The sequence below is a fragment of the Euwallacea fornicatus genome, unplaced genomic scaffold (assembly GCF_040115645.1).
Source record: "Euwallacea fornicatus isolate EFF26 unplaced genomic scaffold, ASM4011564v1 scaffold_68, whole genome shotgun sequence".
Lineage (NCBI taxonomy): Eukaryota > Metazoa > Arthropoda > Insecta > Coleoptera > Curculionidae > Euwallacea > Euwallacea fornicatus.
In genome coordinates, this window is record NW_027096036.1 from 582,651 (window position 1) to 599,486 (window position 16,836).

Genomic DNA, 16,836 nt, shown 5'->3' on the forward strand with positions numbered 1-16,836 from the left:
ATAGTACTTTATGTGCTCAAACACACAACTTGTGTGACTTTTCAAACTTTGAAGCTCGATAACATCGGCAAATGAGTACCAAATTCCTTAAACAAAGTGTCAAATTAATCAGCTCGACGAGATTTTAAAAATGTCACAACACATCAGAATTGCATCTTGTTGAACTTCCAAGAAAAATAGTACTTTATGTGCTCAAACACCTAACTTGTGTGACTTTTCAAACTTTGAAGCTCGATAACATCGGCAAATGAGTACCAAATTCCTTAAACAAAGTGTCAAATTAATCAGCTCGACGAGATCTTTAACATGACCCAACACATCATGATTGCATCTTGTTGAACTTCCAAGAAAAATAGTACTTTATGTGCTCAAACACACAACTTGTGTGACTTTTCAAACTTTGAAGCTCGATAACATCGGCAAATGAGCACCAAATTTGTTAAACAGAGTGTCTAATTAATCAGCTCGACGAGATTTTGAAGATGTCACAACACATCAGAATTGCATCTTGTTGAACTTCCAAGAAAAATAGTACTTTATGTGCTCAAACACACAACCTGTGTGACTTTTCAAACTTTGAAGCTCGATAACATCGGCAAATGAGCACCAAATTTGTTAAACAGAGTGTCTAATTAATCAGCTCGACGAGATTTTGAAGATGTCACAACACATCAGAATTGCATCTTGTTGAACTTCCAAGAAAAATAGTACTTTATGTGCTCAAACACACAATTTGTGTGACTTTTCAAACTTTGAAGCTCGATAACTTCGGCAAATGAGTACCAAATTCCTTAAACAAAGTGTCAAATTAATCAGCTCGACGAGATTTTAAAAATGTCACAACACATCAGAATTGCATCTTGTTGAACTTCCAAGAAAAATAGTACTTTATGTGCTCAAACACCCAACTTGTGTGAGTTTTCAAACTTTGAAGCTCGATAACTTCGGCAAATGTGGACCAAATTTGTTAAACAAAGTGTCAAATTAGTCACCTCAACGAGATTTTGAAGATGTCACAACACATCAGAATTGCATCTTGTTGAACTTCCAAGAAAAATAGTACTTTATGTGCTCAAACACACAACTTGTGTGACTTTTCAAATTTTGAAGCTCGATAACATCGGCAAATGAGGACCAAATTTGTTAAACAGAGTGTCAAATTAATCAGCTCGACGAGATTTTGAAGATGTCACAACACATCAGAATTGCATCTTGTTGAACTTCCAAGAAAAATAGTACTTTATGTGCTCAAACACACAACCTGTGTGACTTTTCAAACTTTGAAGCTCGATAACATCGGCAAATGAGCACCAAATTTGTTAAACAGAGTGTCTAATTAATCAGCTCGACGAGATTTTGAAGATGTCACAACACATCAGAATTGTATCTTGTTGAACTTCCAAGAAAAATAGTACTTTATGTGCTCACACAACTTGTGTGACTTTTCAAACTTTGAAGCTCGATAACATCGGCAAATGATGACCAAATTTGTTAAACAAAGTGTCAAATTAATCAGCTCGACGAGATCTTTAACATGACCCAACACATCATCATTGCATCTTGTTGAACTTCCAAGAAAAATAGTACTTTATGTGCTCAAACACACAACTTGTGTGACTTTTCAAACTTTGAAACTCGATAACTTCGGCAAATGAGGACCAAATTTGTTAAACAAAGTGTCAAATTAATCAGCTCGACGAGATCTTTAACATGACACAACACATCAGAATTGCATCTTGTTGAACTTCCAAGAAAAATAGTACTTTACGTGCTCAAACACACAACTTGTGTGACTTTTCAAATTTTGAAACTCGATAACTTCGGCAAATGAGGACCAAATTTGTTAAACAAAGTGTCAAATTAATCAGCTCGACGAGATCTTTAACATGACACAACACATCAGAATTGCATCTTGTTGAACTTCCAAGAAAAATAGTACTTTATGTGCTCAAACACAAAACTTGTGTGACTTTTCAAACTTTGAAGCTCGATAACATCGGCAAATGAGGACCAAATTTGTTAAACAGAGTGTCAAATTAATCAGCTCGACGAGATCTTTAACATGACCCAACACATCATGATTGCATCTTGTTGAACTTCCAAGAAAAATAGTACTTTATGTGCTCAAACACACAACCTGTGTGACTTTTCAAACTTTGAAGCTCGATAACATCGGCAAATGAGCACCAAATTTGTTAAACAGAGTGTCTAATTAATCAGCTCGACGAGATTTTGAAGATATCACAACACATCAGAATTGCATCTTGTTGAACTTCCAAGAAAAATAGTACTTTATGTGCTCAAACACAAAACTTGTGTGACTTTTCAAATTTTGAAACTCGATAACTTCGGCAAATGAGGACCAAATTTGTTAAAAAAAGTGTCAAATTAATCAGCTCGACGAGATTTTGAGGATGTCACAACACATCAGAATTGCATCTTGTTGAACTTCCAAGAAAAATAGTACTTTATGTGCTCAAAAACGCAACTTTTTTGACTTTTCAAAATTTGAAACTCGATAACTTCGGCAAATGAGGACCAAATTTGTTAAACAAAGTGTCAAATTAGTCACCTCAACGAGATTTTGAAGATGTCACAACACATCAGAATTGCATCTTGTTGAACTTCCAAGAAAAATAGTACTTTATGTGCTCAAACACACAACTTGTGTGACTTTTCAAATTTTGAAGCTCGATAACATCGGCAAATGAGGACCAAATTTGTTAAACAGAGTGTCAAATTAATCAGCTCGACGAGATCTTTAACATGACACAACACATCAGAATTGCATCTTGTTGAACTTCCAAGAAAAATAGTACTTTACGTGCTCAAACACACAACTTGTGTGACTTTTCAAATTTTGAAGCTCGATAACTTCGGCAAATGAGGACCAAATTTGTTAAACAGAGTGTCAAATTAATCAGCTCGATGAGATCTTTAACATGACGCAACACATCAGAATTGCATCTTGTTGAACTTCCAAGAAAAATAGTACTTTATGTGCTCAAACACATAACTTGTGTGACTTTTCAAACTTTGAAGCTCGATAACATCGGCAAATGAGGACCAAATTTGTTAAACAGAGTGTCAAATTAATCAGCTCGATGAGATCTTTAACATGACGCAACACATCAGAATTGCATCTTGTTGAACTTCCAAGAAAAATAGTACTTTATGTGCTCAAACACACAACTTGTGTGACTTTTCAAACTTTGAAGCTCGATAACATCGGCAAATGAGGACCAAATTTGTTAAACAAAGTGTCAAATTAATCAGCTCGACGAGATCTTTAACATGACACAACACATCAGAATTGCATCTTGTTGAACTTCCAAGAAAAATAGTACTTTACGTGCTCAAACACACAACTTGTGTGACTTTTCAAATTTTGAAGCTCGATAACTTCGGCAAATGAGGACCAAATTTGTTAAACAGAGTGTCAAATTAATCAGCTCGATGAGATCTTTAACATGACGCAACACATCAGAATTGCATCTTGTTGAACTTCCAAGAAAAATAGTACTTTATGTGCTCAAACACACAACTTGTGTGACTTTTCAAACTTTGAAGCTCGATAACATCGGCAAATGAGGACCAAATTTGTTAAACAAAGTGTCAAATTAATCAGCTCGACGAGATCTTTAACATGACACAACACATCAGAATTGCATCTTGTTGAACTTCCAAGAAAAATAGTACTTTATGTGCTCAAACACACAACTTGTGTGACTTTTCAAACTTTGAAGCTCGATAACATCGGCAAATGAGGACCAAATTTGTTAAACAAAGTGTCAAATTAATCAGCTCGACGAGATCTTTAACATGACACAACACATCAGAATTGCATCTTGTTGAACTTCCAAGAAAAATAGTACTTTACGTGCTCAAACACACAACTTGTGTGACTTTTCAAATTTTGAAGCTCGATAACTTCGGCAAATGAGGACCAAATTTGTTAAACAGAGTGTCAAATTAATCAGCTCGATGAGATCTTTAACATGACGCAACACATCAGAATTGCATCTTGTTGAACTTCCAAGAAAAATAGTACTTTATGTGCTCAAACACACAACTTGTGTGACTTTTCAAACTTTGAAGCTCGATAACATCGGCAAATGAGCACCAAATTTGTTAAACAGAGTGTCTAATTAATCAGCTCGACGAGATTTTGAAGATATCACAACACATCAGAATTGCATCTTGTTGAACTTCCAAGAAAAATAGTACTTTATGTGCTCAAACACCTAACTTGTGTGACTTTTCAAACTTTGAAGCTCGATAACATCGGCAAATGAGTACCAAATTCCTTAAACAAAGTGTCAAATTAATCAGCTCGACGAGATCTTTAACATGACCCAACACATCATGATTGCATCTTGTTGAACTTCCAAGAAAAATAGTACTTTATGTGCTCAAACACACAACTTGTGTGACTTTTCAAACTTTGAAGCTCGATAACATCGGCAAATGAGCACCAAATTTGTTAAACAGAGTGTCTAATTAATCAGCTCGACGAGATTTTGAAGATGTCACAACACATCAGAATTGCATCTTGTTGAACTTCCAAGAAAAATAGTACTTTATGTGCTCAAACACACAACCTGTGTGACTTTTCAAACTTTGAAGCTCGATAACATCGGCAAATGAGCACCAAATTTGTTAAACAGAGTGTCTAATTAATCAGCTCGACGAGATTTTGAAGATGTCACAACACATCAGAATTGTATCTTGTTGAACTTCCAAGAAAAATAGTACTTTATGTGCTCAAACACACAACTTGTGTGACTTTTCAAACTTTGAAGCTCGATAACATCGGCAAATGAGCACCAAATTTGTTAAACAGAGTGTCTAATTAATCAGCTCGACGAGATTTTGAAGATGTCACAACACATCAAAATTGTATCTTGTTGAACTTCCAAGAAAAATAGTACTTTATGTGCTCAAACACACAACTTGTGTGACTTTTCAAACTTTGAAGCTCGATAACATCGGCAAATGATGACCAAATTTGTTAAACAAAGTGTCAAATTAATCAGCTCGACGAGATCTTTAACATGACCCAACACATCATCATTGCATCTTGTTGAACTTCCAAGAAAAATAGTACTTTATGTGCTCAAACACACAACTTGTGTGACTTTTCAAACTTTGAAGCTCGATAACATCGGCAAATGAGGACCAAATTTGTTAAACAGAGTGTCAAATTAATCAGCTCGACGAGATCTTTAACATGACCCAACACATCATGATTGCATCTTGTTGAACTTCCAAGAAAAATAGTACTTTAAGTGCACAAACACACAACTTGTGTGACTTTTCAAACTTTGAAGCTCGATAACATCGGCAAATGAGCACCAAATTTGTTAAACAGAGTGTCTAATTAATCAGCTCGACGAGATTTTGAAGATATCACAACACATCAGAATTGCATCTTGTTGAACTTCCAAGAAAAATAGTACTTTATGTGCTCAAACACAAAACTTGTGTGACTTTTCAAATTTTGAAACTCGATAACTTCGGCAAATGAGGACCAAATTTGTTAAACAAAGTGTCAAATTAATCAGCTCGACGAGATCTTTAACATGACACAACACATCAGAATTGTATCTTGTTGAACTTCCAAGAAAAATAGTACTTTACGTGCTCAAACACACAACTTGTGTGACTTTTCAAATTTTGAAGCTCGATAACTTCGGCAAATAAGGACCAAATTTGTTAAACAGAGTGTCAAATTAATCAGCTCGACGAGATCTTTAACATGACGCAACACATCAGAATTGCATCTTGTTGAACTTCCAAGAAAAATAGTACTTTATGTGCTCAAACACACAACTTGTGTGACTTTTCAAACTTTGAAGCTCGATAACATCGGCAAATGAGGACCAAATTTGTTAAACAGAGTGTCAAATTAATCAGCTCGACGAGATCTTTAACATGACCCAACACATCATGATTGCATCTTGTTGAACTTCCAAGAAAAATAGTACTTTATGTGCTCAAACACACAACTTGTGTGACTTTTCAAACTTTGAAGCTCGATAACATCGGCAAATGAGCACCAAATTTGTTAAACAGAGTGTCTAATTAATCAGCTCGACGAGATTTTGAAGATATCACAACACATCAGAATTGCATCTTGTTGAACTTCCAAGAAAAATAGTACTTTATGTGCTCAAACACAAAACTTGTGTGACTTTTCAAATTTTGAAACTCGATAACTTCGGCAAATGAGCACCAAATTTGTTAAACAGAGTGTCTAATTAATCAGCTCGACGAGATTTTGAAGATATCACAACACATCAGAATTGCATCTTGTTGAACTTCCAAGAAAAATAGTACTTTATGTGCTCACACAACTTGTGTGACTTTTCAAACTTTGAAGCTCGATAACATCGGCAAATGATGACCAAATTTGTTAAACAAAGTGTCAAATTAATCAGCTCGACGAGATCTTTAACATGACCCAACACATCATCATTGCATCTTGTTGAACTTCCAAGAAAAATAGTACTTTAAGTGCTCAAACACACAACTTGTGTAACTTTTCAAACTTTGAAGCTCGATAACATCGGCAAATGAGCACCAAATTTGTTAAACAGAGTGTCTAATTAATCAGCTCGACGAGATTTTGAAGATATCACAATACATCAGAATTGCATCTTGTTGAACTTCCAAGAAAAATAGTACTTTATGTGCTCAAACACAAAACTTGTGTGACTTTTCAAATTTTGAAACTCGATAACTTCGGCAAATGAGGACCAAATTTGTTAAACAAAGTGTCAAATTAATCAGCTCGACGAGATTTTGAAGATGTCACAACACATCAGAATTGCATCTTGTTGAACTTCCAAGAAAAATAGTACTTTACGTGCTCAAACACACAACTTGTGTGACTTTTCAAATTTTGAAGCTCGATAACTTCGGCAAATGAGGACCAAATTTGTTAAACAGAGTGTCAAATTAATCAGCTCGACGAGATCTTTAACATGACGCAACACATCAGAATTGCATCTTGTTGAACTTCCAAGAAAAATAGTACTTTATGTGCTCAAACACACAACTTGTGTGACTTTTCAAACTTTGAAGCTCGATAACATCGGCAAATGAGGACCAAATTTGTTAAACAGAGTGTCAAATTAATCAGCTCGACGAGATCTTTAACATGACCCAACACATCATGATTGCATCTTGTTGAACTTCCAAGAAAAATAGTACTTTATGTGCTCAAACACACAACCTGTGTGACTTTTCAAACTTTGAAGCTCGATAACATCGGCAAATGAGCACCAAATTTGTTAAACAGAGTGTCTAATTAATCAGCTCGACGAGATTTTGAAGATATCACAACACATCAGAATTGCATCTTGTTGAACTTCCAAGAAAAATAGTACTTTATGTGCTCAAACACAAAACTTGTGTGACTTTTCAAATTTTGAAACTCGATAACTTCGGCAAATGAGGACCAAATTTGTTAAAAAAAGTGTCAAATTAATCAGCTCGACGAGATTTTGAGGATGTCACAACACATCAGAATTGCATCTTGTTGAACTTCCAAGAAAAATAGTACTTTATGTGCTCAAACACGCAACTTTTTTGACTTTTCAAAATTTGAAACTCGATAACTTCGGCAAATGAGGACCAAATTTGTTAAACAAAGTGTCAAATTAGTCACCTCAACGAGATTTTGAAGATGTCACAACACATCAGAATTGCATCTTGTTGAACTTCCAAGAAAAATAGTACTTTATGTGCTCAAACACCCAACTTGTGTGACTTTTCAAACTTTGAAGCTCGATAACATCGGCAAATGAGGACCAAATTTGTTAAACAGAGTGTCTAATTAATCAGCTCGACGAGATTTTGAAGATATCACAACACATCAGAATTGCATCTTGTTGAACTTCCAAGAAAAATAGTACTTTATGTGCTCAAACACAAAACTTGTGTGACTTTTCAAATTTTGAAACTCGATAACTTCGGCAAATGAGGACCAAATTTGTTAAAAAAAGTGTCAAATTAATCAGCTCGACGAGATTTTGAAGATGTCACAACACATCAGAATTGCATCTTGTTGAACTTCCAAGAAAAATAGTACTTTATGTGCTCAAACACCTAACTTGTGTGACTTTTCAAACTTTGAAGCTCGATAACATCGGCAAATGAGTACCAAATTCCTTAAACAAAGTGTCAAATTAATCAGCTCGACGAGATCTTTAACATGACCCAACACATCATGATTGCATCTTGTTGAACTTCCAAGAAAAATAGTACTTTATGTGCTCAAACACACAACTTGTGTGACTTTTCAAACTTTGAAGCTCGATAACATCGGCAAATGAGGACCAAATTTGTTAAACAAAGTGTCAAATTAATCAGCTCGACGAGATCTTTAACATGACACAACACATCAGAATTGCATCTTGTTGAACTTCCAAGAAAAATAGTACTTTACGTGCTCAAACACACAACTTGTGTGACTTTTCAAATTTTGAAGCTCGATAACTTCGGCAAATGAGGACCAAATTTGTTAAACAGAGTGTCAAATTAATCAGCTCGATGAGATCTTTAACATGACGCAACACATCAGAATTGCATCTTGTTGAACTTCCAAGAAAAATAGTACTTTATGTGCTCAAACACACAACTTGTGTGACTTTTCAAACTTTGAAGCTCGATAACATCGGCAAATGAGCACCAAATTTGTTAAACAGAGTGTCTAATTAATCAGCTCGACGAGATTTTGAAGATATCACAACACATCAGAATTGCATCTTGTTGAACTTCCAAGAAAAATAGTACTTTATGTGCTCAAACACCTAACTTGTGTGACTTTTCAAACTTTGAAGCTCGATAACATCGGCAAATGAGTACCAAATTCCTTAAACAAAGTGTCAAATTAATCAGCTCGACGAGATCTTTAACATGACCCAACACATCATGATTGCATCTTGTTGAACTTCCAAGAAAAATAGTACTTTATGTGCTCAAACACACAACTTGTGTGACTTTTCAAACTTTGAAGCTCGATAACATCGGCAAATGAGCACCAAATTTGTTAAACAGAGTGTCTAATTAATCAGCTCGACGAGATTTTGAAGATGTCACAACACATCAGAATTGCATCTTGTTGAACTTCCAAGAAAAATAGTACTTTATGTGCTCAAACACACAATCTGTGTGACTTTTCAAACTTTGAAGCTCGATAACATCGGCAAATGAGCACCAAATTTGTTAAACAGAGTGTCTAATTAATCAGCTCGACGAGATTTTGAAGATGTCACAACACATCAGAATTGTATCTTGTTGAACTTCCAAGAAAAATAGTACTTTATGTGCTCAAACACACAACTTGTGTGACTTTTCAAACTTTGAAGCTCGATAACATCGGCAAATGAGCACCAAATTTGTTAAACAGAGTGTCTAATTAATCAGCTCGACGAGATTTTGAAGATGTCACAACACATCAGAATTGTATCTTGTTGAACTTCCAAGAAAAATAGTACTTTATGTGCTCAAACACACAACTTGTGTGACTTTTCAAACTTTGAAGCTCGATAACATCGGCAAATGATGACCAAATTTGTTAAACAAAGTGTCAAATTAATCAGCTCGACGAGATCTTTAACATGACCCAACACATCATCATTGCATCTTGTTGAACTTCCAAGAAAAATAGTACTTTATGTGCTCAAACACACAACTTGTGTGACTTTTCAAACTTTGATGCTCGATAACATCGGCAAATGAGGACCAAATTTGTTAAACAGAGTGTCAAATTAATCAGCTCGACGAGATCTTTAACATGACCCAACACATCATGATTGCATCTTGTTGAACTTCCAAGAAAAATAGTACTTTAAGTGCACAAACACACAACTTGTGTGACTTTTCAAACTTTGAAGCTCGATAACATCGGCAAATGAGCACCAAATTTGTTAAACAGAGTGTCTAATTAATCAGCTCGACGAGATTTTGAAGATATCACAACACATCAGAATTGCATCTTGTTGAACTTCCAAGAAAAATAGTACTTTATGTGCTCAAACACAAAACTTGTGTGACTTTTCAAATTTTGAAACTCGATAACTTCGGCAAATGAGGACCAAATTTGTTAAACAAAGTGTCAAATTAATCAGCTCGACGAGATCTTTAACATGACACAACACATCAGAATTGTATCTTGTTGAACTTCCAAGAAAAATAGTACTTTACGTGCTCAAACACACAACTTGTGTGACTTTTCAAATTTTGAAGCTCGATAACTTCGGCAAATAAGGACCAAATTTGTTAAACAGAGTGTCAAATTAATCAGCTCGACGAGATCTTTAACATGACGCAACACATCAGAATTGCATCTTGTTGAACTTCCAAGAAAAATAGTACTTTATGTGCTCAAACACACAACTTGTGTGACTTTTCAAACTTTGAAGCTCGATAACATCGGCAAATGAGCACCAAATTTGTTAAACAGAGTGTCTAATTAATCAGCTCGACGAGATTTTGAAGATGTCACAACACATCAGAATTGCATCTTGTTGAACTTCCAAGAAAAATAGTACTTTATGTGCTCAAACACACAACCTGTGTGACTTTTCAAACTTTGAAGCTCGATAACATCGGCAAATGAGCACCAAATTTGTTAAACAGAGTGTCTAATTAATCAGCTCGACGAGATTTTGAAGATGTCACAACACATCAGAATTGTATCTTGTTGAACTTCCAAGAAAAATAGTACTTTATGTGCTCAAACACACAACTTGTGTGACTTTTCAAACTTTGAAGCTCGATAACATCGGCAAATGAGCACCAAATTTGTTAAACAGAGTGTCTAATTAATCAGCTCGACGAGATTTTGAAGATGTCACAACACATCAGAATTGTATCTTGTTGAACTTCCAAGAAAAATAGTACTTTATGTGCTCAAACACACAACTTGTGTGACTTTTCAAACTTTGAAGCTCGATAACATCGGCAAATGATGACCAAATTTGTTAAACAAAGTGTCAAATTAATCAGCTCGACGAGATCTTTAACATGACCCAACACATCATCATTGCATCTTGTTGAACTTCCAAGAAAAATAGTACTTTATGTGCTCAAACACACAACTTGTGTGACTTTTCAAACTTTGAAGCTCGATAACATCGGCAAATAAGGACCAAATTTGTTAAACAGAGTGTCAAATTAATCAGCTCGACGAGATCTTTAACATGACGCAACACATCAGAATTGCATCTTGTTGAACTTCCAAGAAAAATAGTACTTTATGTGCTCAAACACACAACTTGTGTGACTTTTCAAACTTTGAAGCTCGATAACATCGGCAAATGAGCACCAAATTTGTTAAACAGAGTGTCTAATTAATCAGCTCGACGAGATTTTGAAGATGTCACAACACATCAGAATTGCATCTTGTTGAACTTCCAAGAAAAATAGTACTTTATGTGCTCAAACACACAACCTGTGTGACTTTTCAAACTTTGAAGCTCGATAACATCGGCAAATGAGCACCAAATTTGTTAAACAGAGTGTCTAATTAATCAGCTCGACGAGATTTTGAAGATGTCACAACACATCAGAATTGTATCTTGTTGAACTTCCAAGAAAAATAGTACTTTATGTGCTCAAACACACAACTTGTGTGACTTTTCAAACTTTGAAGCTCGATAACATCGGCAAATGAGCACCAAATTTGTTAAACAGAGTGTCTAATTAATCAGCTCGACGAGATTTTGAAGATGTCACAACACATCAGAATTGTATCTTGTTGAACTTCCAAGAAAAATAGTACTTTATGTGCTCAAACACACAACTTGTGTGACTTTTCAAACTTTGAAGCTCGATAACATCGGCAAATGATGACCAAATTTGTTAAACAAAGTGTCAAATTAATCAGCTCGACGAGATCTTTAACATGACCCAACACATCATCATTGCATCTTGTTGAACTTCCAAGAAAAATAGTACTTTATGTGCTCAAACACACAACTTGTGTGACTTTTCAAACTTTGAAGCTCGATAACATCGGCAAATGAGGACCAAATTTGTTAAACAGAGTGTCAAATTAATCAGCTCGACGAGATCTTTAACATGACCCAACACATCATGATTGCATCTTGTTGAACTTCCAAGAAAAATAGTACTTTAAGTGCACAAACACACAACTTGTGTGACTTTTCAAACTTTGAAGCTCGATAACATCGGCAAATGAGCACCAAATTTGTTAAACAGAGTGTCTAATTAATCAGCTCGACGAGATTTTGAAGATATCACAACACATCAGAATTGCATCTTGTTGAACTTCCAAGAAAAATAGTACTTTATGTGCTCAAACACAAAACTTGTGTGACTTTTCAAATTTTGAAACTCGATAACTTCGGCAAATGAGGACCAAATTTGTTAAACAAAGTGTCAAATTAATCAGCTCGACGAGATCTTTAACATGACACAACACATCAGAATTGTATCTTGTTGAACTTCCAAGAAAAATAGTACTTTACGTGCTCAAACACACAACTTGTGTGACTTTTCAAATTTTGAAGCTCGATAACTTCGGCAAATAAGGACCAAATTTGTTAAACAGAGTGTCAAATTAATCAGCTCGACGAGATCTTTAACATGACGCAACACATCAGAATTGCATCTTGTTGAACTTCCAAGAAAAATAGTACTTTATGTGCTCAAACACACAACTTGTGTGACTTTTCAAACTTTGAAGCTCGATAACATCGGCAAATGAGCACCAAATTTGTTAAACAGAGTGTCTAATTAATCAGCTCGACGAGATTTTGAAGATGTCACAACACATCAGAATTGCATCTTGTTGAACTTCCAAGAAAAATAGTACTTTATGTGCTCAAACACACAACCTGTGTGACTTTTCAAACTTTGAAGCTCGATAACATCGGCAAATGAGCACCAAATTTGTTAAACAGAGTGTCTAATTAATCAGCTCGACGAGATTTTGAAGATGTCACAACACATCAGAATTGTATCTTGTTGAACTTCCAAGAAAAATAGTACTTTATGTGCTCAAACACACAACTTGTGTGACTTTTCAAACTTTGAAGCTCGATAACATCGGCAAATGAGCACCAAATTTGTTAAACAGAGTGTCTAATTAATCAGCTCGACGAGATTTTGAAGATGTCACAACACATCAGAATTGTATCTTGTTGAACTTCCAAGAAAAATAGTACTTTATGTGCTCAAACACACAACTTGTGTGACTTTTCAAACTTTGAAGCTCGATAACATCGGCAAATGATGACCAAATTTGTTAAACAAAGTGTCAAATTAATCAGCTCGACGAGATCTTTAACATGACCCAACACATCAGAATTGCATCTTGTTGAACTTCCAAGAAAAATAGTACTTTACGTGCTCAAACACACAACTTGTGTGACTTTTCAAATTTTGAAGCTCGATAACTTCGGCAAATAAGGACCAAATTTGTTAAACAAAGTGTCAAATTAATCAGCTCGACGAGATCTTTAACATGACACAACACATCAGAATTGTATCTTGTTGAACTTCCAAGAAAAATAGTACTTTACGTGCTCAAACACACAACTTGTGTGACTTTTCAAATTTTGAAGCTCGATAACTTCGGCAAATAAGGACCAAATTTGTTAAACAGAGTGTCAAATTAATCAGCTCGACGAGATCTTTAACATGACGCAACACATCAGAATTGCATCTTGTTGAACTTCCAAGAAAAATAGTACTTTATGTGCTCAAACACACAACTTGTGTGACTTTTCAAACTTTGAAGCTCGATAACATCGGCAAATGAGCACCAAATTTGTTAAACAGAGTGTCTAATTAATCAGCTCGACGAGATTTTGAAGATGTCACAACACATCAGAATTGCATCTTGTTGAACTTCCAAGAAAAATAGTACTTTATGTGCTCAAACACACAACCTGTGTGACTTTTCAAACTTTGAAGCTCGATAACATCGGCAAATGAGCACCAAATTTGTTAAACAGAGTGTCTAATTAATCAGCTCGACGAGATTTTGAAGATGTCACAACACATCAGAATTGTATCTTGTTGAACTTCCAAGAAAAATAGTACTTTATGTGCTCAAACACACAACTTGTGTGACTTTTCAAACTTTGAAGCTCGATAACATCGGCAAATGAGCACCAAATTTGTTAAACAGAGTGTCTAATTAATCAGCTCGACGAGATTTTGAAGATGTCACAACACATCAGAATTGTATCTTGTTGAACTTCCAAGAAAAATAGTACTTTATGTGCTCAAACACACAACTTGTGTGACTTTTCAAACTTTGAAGCTCGATAACATCGGCAAATGATGACCAAATTTGTTAAACAAAGTGTCAAATTAATCAGCTCGACGAGATCTTTAACATGACCCAACACATCATCATTGCATCTTGTTGAACTTCCAAGAAAAATAGTACTTTATGTGCTCAAACACACAACTTGTGTGACTTTTCAAACTTTGAAGCTCGATAACATCGGCAAATGAGGACCAAATTTGTTAAACAGAGTGTCAAATTAATCAGCTCGACGAGATCTTTAACATGACCCAACACATCATGATTGCATCTTGTTGAACTTCCAAGAAAAATAGTACTTTAAGTGCACAAACACACAACTTGTGTGACTTTTCAAACTTTGAAGCTCGATAACATCGGCAAATGAGCACCAAATTTGTTAAACAGAGTGTCTAATTAATCAGCTCGACGAGATTTTGAAGATATCACAACACATCAGAATTGCATCTTGTTGAACTTCCAAGAAAAATAGTACTTTATGTGCTCAAACACAAAACTTGTGTGACTTTTCAAATTTTGAAACTCGATAACTTCGGCAAATGAGCACCAAATTTGTTAAACAGAGTGTCTAATTAATCAGCTCGACGAGATTTTGAAGATATCACAACACATCAGAATTGCATCTTGTTGAACTTCCAAGAAAAATAGTACTTTATGTGCTCACACAACTTGTGTGACTTTTCAAACTTTGAAGCTCGATAACATCGGCAAATGATGACCAAATTTGTTAAACAAAGTGTCAAATTAATCAGCTCGACGAGATCTTTAACATGACCCAACACATCATCATTGCATCTTGTTGAACTTCCAAGAAAAATAGTACTTTAAGTGCTCAAACACACAACTTGTGTAACTTTTCAAACTTTGAAGCTCGATAACATCGGCAAATGAGCACCAAATTTGTTAAACAGAGTGTCTAATTAATCAGCTCGACGAGATTTTGAAGATATCACAATACATCAGAATTGCATCTTGTTGAACTTCCAAGAAAAATAGTACTTTATGTGCTCAAACACAAAACTTGTGTGACTTTTCAAATTTTGAAACTCGATAACTTCGGCAAATGAGGACCAAATTTGTTAAACAAAGTGTCAAATTAATCAGCTCGACGAGATCTTTAACATGACACAACACATCAGAATTGCATCTTGTTGAACTTCCAAGAAAAATAGTACTTTACGTGCTCAAACACACAACTTGTGTGACTTTTCAAATTTTGAAGCTCGATAACTTCGGCAAATGAGGACCAAATTTGTTAAACAGAGTGTCAAATTAATCAGCTCGACGAGATCTTTAACATGACGCAACACATCAGAATTGCATCTTGTTGAACTTCCAAGAAAAATAGTACTTTATGTGCTCAAACACACAACTTGTGTGACTTTTCAAACTTTGAAGCTCGATAACATCGGCAAATGAGGACCAAATTTGTTAAACAAAGTGTCAAATTAATCAGCTCGACGAGATCTTTAACATGACCCAACACATCATCATTGCATCTTGTTGAACTTCCAAGAAAAATAGTACTTTATGTGCTCAAACACACAACTTGTGTGACTTTTCAAACTTTGAAGCTCGATAACATCGGCAAATGAGGACCAAATTTGTTAAACAGAGTGTCAAATTAATCAGCTCGACGAGATCTTTAACATGACCCAACACATCATGATTGCATCTTGTTGAACTTCCAAGAAAAATAGTACTTTAAGTGCACAAACACACAACTTGTGTGACTTTTCAAACTTTGAAGCTCGATAACATCGGCAAATGAGCACCAAATTTGTTAAACAGAGTGTCTAATTAATCAGCTCGACGAGATTTTGAAGATATCACAACACATCAGAATTGCATCTTGTTGAACTTCCAAGAAAAATAGTACTTTATGTGCTCAAACACAAAACTTGTGTGACTTTTCAAATTTTGAAACTCGATAACTTCGGCAAATGAGCACCAAATTTGTTAAACAGAGTGTCTAATTAATCAGCTCGACGAGATTTTGAAGATATCACAACACATCAGAATTGCATCTTGTTGAACTTCCAAGAAAAATAGTACTTTATGTGCTCACACAACTTGTGTGACTTTTCAAACTTTGAAGCTCGATAACATCGGCAAATGATGACCAAATTTGTTAAACAAAGTGTCAAATTAATCAGCTCGACGAGATCTTTAACATGACCCAACACATCATCATTGCATCTTGTTGAACTTCCAAGAAAAATAGTACTTTAAGTGCTCAAACACACAACTTGTGTAACTTTTCAAACTTTGAAGCTCGATAACATCGGCAAATGAGCACCAAATTTGTTAAACAGAGTGTCTAATTAATCAGCTCGACGAGATTTTGAAGATATCACAATACATCAGAATTGCATCTTGTTGAACTTCCAAGAAAAATAGTACTTTATGTGCTCAAACACAAAACTTGTGTGACTTTTCAAATTTTGAAACTCGATAACTTCGGCAAATGAGGACCAAATTTGTTAAACAAAGTGTCAAATTAATCAGCTCGACGAGATCTTTAACAT